Here is an 8613-nt window from a genome sequence, read left to right as displayed (position 1 = left end):
GTGCTAGTAGGCTGAATATTTCCATTCGATTTAGTTTTATATTTACCATGCAGACATTTAAATGGTATCAGTTTCTCATCTACCTCATACCAAGGAAGCGAAAAAGAATAATCTAAATGAGTTAATATCTATTTGTGAGCCCTCACCACAGGTTTCCGTTCTCGAATGAACATGAGTTATGTGAAAATATTGCAGTATTTCTCAAGAAAGAGGCAAACAATTGGATATTCTCTTCTTGTTATGCCCCAGATATATCTTGGGACCCGATCCCTAGTTTGGGAAACACAGTTTTCCCACTCTGCCCACCCAGCACAGCCTGAGTTTTAATTTAAAGGAAAGTAATTTGCAGTTTAATTGTAGGGAAGCATTTAGGTGAAGCTGACTAGATGAATCTACTGAGGCCTGTATCTCTGACTTGCTACTCAGATCATTGATCCTTACAGACAGGTACAGTGACTTATACAAAGCAGTATTTCAAAGTAAGTTCTTAGGCAGACCTTAAGTAATTGGCATATCAATCATCCTTGAACCAACTCAGTTGAGGGGATATTTCAGTAGTTATCAAGTGTTTCATTATTTCTCTGAGATATCTCACACAGAGGAAATATAGAGCAGAATGCATCCCCAGCTGAACATTCATTGATGGTGTGTGAGCTTCAGTGATGTGTTTTATTAAGTTCCACTGAAGATGGAAGAGCATATTTAATTCAATTTCATTTTCCCACTTAGGGTAGATTAGAGTGGATCTGCTCATTTGCTCATTTTATGAGAAAAATGCCTAAACCATAGATGCTCTATCAACAGACCAAAAAGGTGCTGTAGATGTGACTCAAAGCAGATTTTATTTAGCTTGTCTTGTTGGTCCACGTCTTTGGTCCAGGAAATATTTGACAACTATTGGATGGATTGCCATTACATTTTGTGAAGACACTGGTGGTTCCCAGACGATGACTCCTTCTGACTCTGGTGATCCAGTCAAGAAGAAATGACAACTGTAGTGATAGAATGTTTTATTTTTTTTAAAGCAACTTAATTTGTTGGGTTGGCTGTAGCTCATGGGGAGGAGTGGTCATCCCCTAACCAGAAGGTACCCGGTTCAATCCTCGCTAGTTGCATGTCAAAGTGTCCTTGAGTAAGACCCTGAAGCCCCAGTTGCTTCACTGCAGCCCACTGCTCCTTAATAACTAAGGATGGGTACAATGCAGAGAAGAATTTCACCACAGGGATCAATAACACATTTCTTGTACATTTCTTTCTATTCATAACACATACAACATTTACACAGTAATGAACTCAATATTGGGTCAATTCAAAGTGAGGATTCCTGTCCAAAACAGAATCACACCTCCGAAGAAGGATGTTTTCATATATAGTATTATTATTAAACGGTATTATTAAACAGCGATGGCTGAATGGTAGCTCGCTTTAAATGCTGCGACCAAGATGAATTGTGGGACGGCATGATCTTCTTTCCTTTGGTGAGGGATGGTCCAGTGTATCTTATTGTATAATATTGTACATCACACGACATACGCTTCTTCCTATGATAAAGCTACACATGTTTTTGGAAATCAGAAATAAATCAGAGGTCTGTGCTTCTCACACTGTATGTAACTTAGCCACCATGATATACTGTATCAGCAGTTGTATTGATGAATGCAGTGGCAGTCTTTACATATTTTGTTGGTCATGCTGACCTACCTAGAGCTTTGGCAAAACAGCTTTGGCAAAACAGCATGGAGGACCTCATCAGTATGAATCTACTGAAGCATTTGATCAAGCCCAGCCATGTGAAAAGTACTATTCAATGGAATAACTGTACAAAGCTCCATCATAGCATTGAAAGTGGGTCTTAAGAAGACCTAGTTTTCACAGGAAAAGTCAATTCATGTCCGCCAGCAGCATCCACTACTTTATCTCGCCTTTAAAGGCCGCCACTGGCCATCCAGCTAGAAGACATCAAACCAAAGGTCAGGTCGTGGATGAGTACGGCAGAGTCTGGAGGCCAGTCAGAGGATGAGAGAGAGAGGCTAGCGTGGCACACCATGCCAATGCAGATGACCTCCCCTTATGCTTGCTTTTTATTCACATTTGTATTTATTTGTATTCATAATAAAATGTTATTTCTGGACACAGAAAAACAATCATTAGGTAAGTTGCAGGTTAGTTTTTTTAGACTTGTGCGGCATCATTTTGAGCAATTAAACAACAAAGGGGATTTAAAGGTTTAAGGATAGCTTGGGGTACTTTTAAAGCAGACTTTCATATTACTTAGGACTTTCTAAATCAATTGTGGTACAGTTTTACTAAGCAACCAAATGTAGAGGTGTTTTTGTAATATTGATGTCCAAACAGATGAGTTTTGTTATCCACCCGTAGGTGGAAGTAAAAACAAAAGTAAGAAAAAAGTTTGAATCTTGATGTTTATGATTTTAGATGAATTGACTGCCTGTGGGGTGAAAAGCAGGAGACAGAGGGAGTCTTATTTATATCTTCATTATAGAACCATGATACCAGGGGGATGATGACCAAACTGCGGAGGTTTTTGGAGTGCTGAAAATATGTGAACGCAATTTTAAAATACTTAATTAGTCTGTCTTCAGTCAAACACTGCAGTATTACACATGATGTTATTTAGATAGGTCTCACTGTAACAGTTCAGCTCCACACCTTCTTTCTGTTAATAGTTGTTTTCATTAGATCTGTTTGTCTATTAACTCTCTTGTCATTTCAGACCCGGTCATTCACACCTGATCATCCTTCATTCCCTTCACCTGGTTCTCACGGCCATCTCACCTGCAGCCCATTCCCTCGTTAGTCACTCACTACTTAGGTTCCCTCACTTGCACTTGTCCTCTGCCAGATTGTCTTGTGTTTTGAGACCAAGTTCTCCAGCGTGTATTGTTCATGTCTTGTCCTGAAAATATTCTGTTCAGTAAAGGATTATTTCTTACTACCTCCGTTTCGTCCATTGTGCTTGGGTCCCTGGTCTTCGATCCGTGACACTCACAAGTGTTTATTTTACAGGCATGACAAACATGATGAGCTCTTGGCCAACTTACCAGGACAGTGCATGTTGCTAATGAAGTATTTTAATAATTAGGGTCACACATAAATACAAGCCATCCTTCTCCCTGGCTTGTTATTTGAATAATTCAGTGTGCAAATTAGTTAATGAAACCAATTGCTTTGCCTCATCATACTGTACCTAATATGTGGCCTCTTTTAATTCACGAGTTATTTCTTGTCCAGTTCATTTTCACTGTGAAGGTAGCATTGCACTTTTTGATGTTAGTTATTTGCTGTGGGTCATTATCCAGTTCTTCACAAAAGCCTGAGAATAGTCACTCTGAACAGGCTATATATTAGCTTACATGCAAAGTAGTAAATAACTAATTACGAGTAAAGGTTTTGAATTAAACCATGTTACGTGTTCAAAATGTACGAGAAGTACTAATTATGCAGAATAGCAACTTTCACTGTGTTGTGTTATTATATTGTTCAGTTTGTATCACTAATGTGTAACATGTAAGAGCATTTCATTGTTGTAGTTCATCAATGTAGAGCCATTTTCAGATACTTATACTACGAGGAAGAGCACTACTGCTCTGACTATTCTTCTCCACTGTTATTGTTTGACTACCTGTTTCAACCTGTTAGCCGTGTGGATGCAGCATCTGAGCTGCTACAGTCTCACTGATTTGAATGGCCTCATTACCATAAACCATGTTTCACTCTGTCAACTTGAATTTGTCAATGCTGTAAACGTTCAGAAGGAACTAGACGTGATCTTAATTGCAGACACATCACCTTTAGTTAAATATCTCTCAACTTGTGTAAAAACACCAAAGATGAAGATATAAAATTCTCTAGGAAATGATACCGTTCAGATGATAGAAATCCAGTAAAGGTCTGAAAACAACCATTCATGGCGCAACACTCCTGAGTTGAGAAAAGGTTTTCTTGGTAGTGCAGACGTGCTGTGCTTTGAGCGTCTGTAGAAATGAGCACAATTCAAAATAAGTAGTAGTTTTCGTTGTGGCCTCGAGGTCTAAATCAGGACGTCTATGGCAACAAGGCAACGGACTTTGCTGCATGACTCTTCCATGTTGCTCTTGACTGTCACTCACAACAAATTCAAGGGGAATTCTTTTGAAACAAACATCAATTAAACATGGAAAAACATGAACATTGCTCCACTAAATGTTTTGTTCACTTTTCGATTTACTGACATAAATGATATTGTCACTGACCTGTTTGAGTTATATTGGAGCCTGAAGGCTGAAATCAAATCCTGACTTTTAGTGATCAAAATTAATAGTTTGTGACACATTATTGATGCCGTAAAAGGGGCTTCACATACACTTATTTACAGGCACAGTCAAAACCAATAATAATAACATAATATCTCCACGAGACAGCAGCACAAACTGCAGTCAATCAACCGATAAACTAAAAATGCATTTGGCTGCAGGCTGCTTATTAAGTTTGTAGTGTATATTATTATATCATCTGATGATTAATAACAGTATTGTTGAGAGATAGTTTTAATGTCTTACCACAAATACACACAAATAAATTATGAATAAAAGTATGATTTCAATATTAGCCTGTTGTTTAACACACATTTGGTTATGTTATGACAACTTGTAGAGATAGAGAGGAAAGAAAAAAACAGTTATTTGACAATGAGTAACATTGGTAAATTTCACAAAAACTAAATGTACACTTTATACCAAAATAATGAAAGTGACACAGAGGGGAAAGAAAACTATGAGAACCAATTAAACCTGAGTAAAACACTGTTTTTCTCATCTGAAGAAAACCTGTCTGTTACGAGAGCCCCATAGCGCAGTTCCCTTTCGTTCATTAAATAAGGGAACTGTTTAAACACAGGGGAGGAAAAGTACTCTGTAATGCTGAGACTGTTGCTCGATGAGCTGTGTCCTACACACACAGTTTTAAACAGATTTGTACAATGAATATCAGTAGCCTTACAGGATAGGGTGGATTGAAACTGGATTGTATATTGTTATTCATGTGTTAGTCTATTTAACATTGGACAATACAGATAAGGGTGGACAAACAGGGAAAACTGTTTTATAGGGCATCTAATTGAAGCTAATGTGTCGCCCTGGTTAAGTCTCAAAGGTGAGGGTGAAGCAACAGAATGTGTGAAAAAGCATGTGTGCTTATTGTACGTGACTTTATATGCTTCGACATAATAGATATATTAGAATAAAGGTCTGTGCTGTCTGTTTAGAAAAGGGTAAACAATTCTGAAAATTCAATGAAAAAACAAATTCTCTGAAATCAAAGTATGTTAAACATGTTTCGACAAAACAATCCAGCACAATAGAAGATGTTCCTGAACGTCTGGTTCCCTTAAAGGCCAGCTCAGCATAACAGAGACAGTGCAATACATTATAGTGCAGTATTATCATAACAATGACAATTTACATATAAATTAGGACACTATGAAGCCCACTTAGCAGTTTACAGGCCACTGACTATCTAATTACACCATCAAATTAAAACTGAAATAAACTCATAGAAACTAATAGACTCCTGCTTCCATAAGGTCTACTTCAAAAATTAAAAAAAAATAAGAAAGCAACGACTCCGCTTGACAGATTGGTAATTAAATTTGTCATACAAGTTATCTTCAGTTTAGGGTTATGGGTGCAAATGCAGCATCACCCTTTTTCTTTCATCAAGACGAGGAGAGTTAAAGCTCTATTGTATTCTGGGGTCAAACTGTCAGTGCCTCAATAGCAGTTGATGAAATCCATACAAAATCAACCACAGTGGAGGAAATACAATTACTTCTATTGTTTCTTTGAGTGTTTGCGGGAAATGAAAATGGTGGTTTGTTCCCTCATTGGTTTCTTAGGAATATGTTTTCTGAATAATGGTTGAATTGACTCACCGGGAGGTTTGACTCTGCTTAGAGCATCTTCTGTCTCGCTTCTGTAAAGATATTAACCTTTTTCATTAACCGTTTTTTCAAAACATTTGCAGTTAGGCTTAAAAAATATATCATGAGGTGATTGGAGGTTCACAAGCCATATTATTGTCTCTTTGATTTCAGTCATTTAAAATTGAAATTATTTTGATCTGTGAAAGTATACTCTTAGAGACTAATTAGTGTATCTAATAGGATTACAGATGATTGCTACATGCACTGTCAAGGTTAAAGCATTTTTATTGGATGGATTTATTGGAGGTTTGATTCTTGCTTGGTTGGTCTGTGGCGTGTATTTCTTTAGGGTAATCATTGGAAATGAACAGCACATACCTGTGGTAAATATATGCTTAGTTGGTTTTGAATAGTAAAACAAAGCATCTATAAACTAATAATGATTTTAGCTTTTTTGTGAAATATGTCTGATAAGATATTAATGGCCACACAAGCAGATCAAGAATTGTAATCCCGATCTTAAACTCAGGACAGGTATAGTTCCTGAACCTTTGGGATTTACCTCTGGGTGACTGCTGCTGACATGGGCTTAAATTGACATGTACTGTCGGTCTTCAGAATGAAGTGCCCTCTGTAGGACAAGCCAATTTGATACATCTGTCAAATCGTTCGAGACACATGCTCAGTTTATGGGATTTTACAGCCTAATTAATATGCAAATGTGTCTTAATCCATTTTAGATTTACTGCTATTTGGAGGGTTGACAGTAATTTCTTCAAATTGATCGACTCTGGTACATTGTCCATATCTGCTTTAGTGCTTTATTGGAACGCCCTGCTGTCTTGTTTCAACATTACACCCCAATTTGATATTCCTTGGTTTTGCAGCAGGCTTTGATAGCAAAACCTACATCGTAGGTTGGCAAAAACGGTTCTATATATGTGTAGTGATATGACGTTAATACTGGTATTATATTATGTATTTCACTTGTTTTTCCTGATGTGAGGTCCTGGGACAGGGATGTCGTATGTGTACAGATTGTAAAGCCCTCTGAGGCAAATTTGTGATATTGGGCTATACAAAATAAACTGAATTGAATTGAATTGAATTGATAGATAGGCTTTTGGCCTGGTAATGTCACTACAGGCTCGTTCGAGATGAGCTGTGCCTCGCCTGGAAAGTAAAGAGAGCAGGCGGCAGCAGCAGAAAGAAAAAGTCAGACAGAACTCATATGTAAATACATATTTATTAGGGCTGTGCATGTTAACGCGTTATAAATACGTTAACATAGCAATACGTTAACATAGCAATCCATTAACGCCGACAATGATTTTTTATTTTATTTTGCATTTATTTGTTTGCATTGGGAGGGGCTTAATGCTGCTGCTCACATTGACCGAGAACATGGAGAAATGTACTTTTAAATGGACATTTTCATTTTAAATCTCTACCAGACGGCGTAGTTGATGAAAACAAAGTTATTTGTAACCACTCAAACTGGAGTTATCTCATCACCGGAGTACCACGAGCATGAAGTACTACGAGCATGAAGTACGTCTTAAAGGCGTCACACAGCATTGATGTCACTAGCTAACCAAACAACCAGTGGAGCGAAACCTCGTCAGACTACTTTGGATGCGGCGTGCGGGAGAAATGTGGATAAACCAACGCAGGAACACATGAACAATGAACACATGAACAATGAACACATGAACACATGAACAATGAACACAGGAACAATGAACACATGAACACATGAACAATGAACACATGAACACAGGAACAATGAACACATGAACACGTGAACAAAGAACACATGAACAATGAACACATGAACAATGAACACAGGAACAATGAACACAGGAACAATGAACACATGAACACATGAACAAAGAACACATGAACAATGAACACATGAACAATGAATGCAGGAACAATGAACACATGAACACATGAACACATGAACAATGAACGCAGGAACAATGAACACATGAACAATGAACGCAGGAACAATGAACACATGAACAATGAACAATGAACACATGAACAATGAACAATGAACAAAGGACACGTGAACAATGAACACATGAACAATGAACACAGGAACAATGAACACATGAACCATTAACACATGAACAATGAACGCAGGAACAATGAACACATGAACACATGAACAATGAACACATGAACAATGAACAATGAACAAAGGACACGTGAACAATGAACACATGAACAATGAACACAGGAACAATGAACACATGAACCATTAACACATGAACACATGAACACATGCACAATGAACACATGAACAATGAACACATGAACAATGAACACATGCCTCTGCCAAGTGGAGAGCAGCGGACTGCAGGCCGCTTCCTGTAGAGGAAGATGTCGGTCTGAGGAGCGTCCTGAGAATCACAACGAAAGACGGAGCGTACGAGCCTCAAGACGCACCGTCGATGTGTATGAAACGGAGCGGACTACAAAGATGGCGGCGTTACAACGGGCACCAACTGTTGCTCTCACTGGAGACGACTGGACATCGCTGGGTACCACAGTTATCTCAGAGTCACAGTTCATTATATTGATGAACTGGGAGCTGCATTCACGAGCTTTGGCTGTCATGGCAACAGAAGACAGACATGCTTCAGAAACGTGGACGGAACATTGTAATCATGTTGCACAGCAGTGGT

The sequence above is a fragment of the Cyclopterus lumpus genome, chromosome 13 (genome assembly GCF_009769545.1).
Source record: "Cyclopterus lumpus isolate fCycLum1 chromosome 13, fCycLum1.pri, whole genome shotgun sequence".
Taxonomy (NCBI): domain Eukaryota; kingdom Metazoa; phylum Chordata; class Actinopteri; order Perciformes; family Cyclopteridae; genus Cyclopterus; species Cyclopterus lumpus.
Note: the sequence above shows the minus strand (reverse complement) of the source record.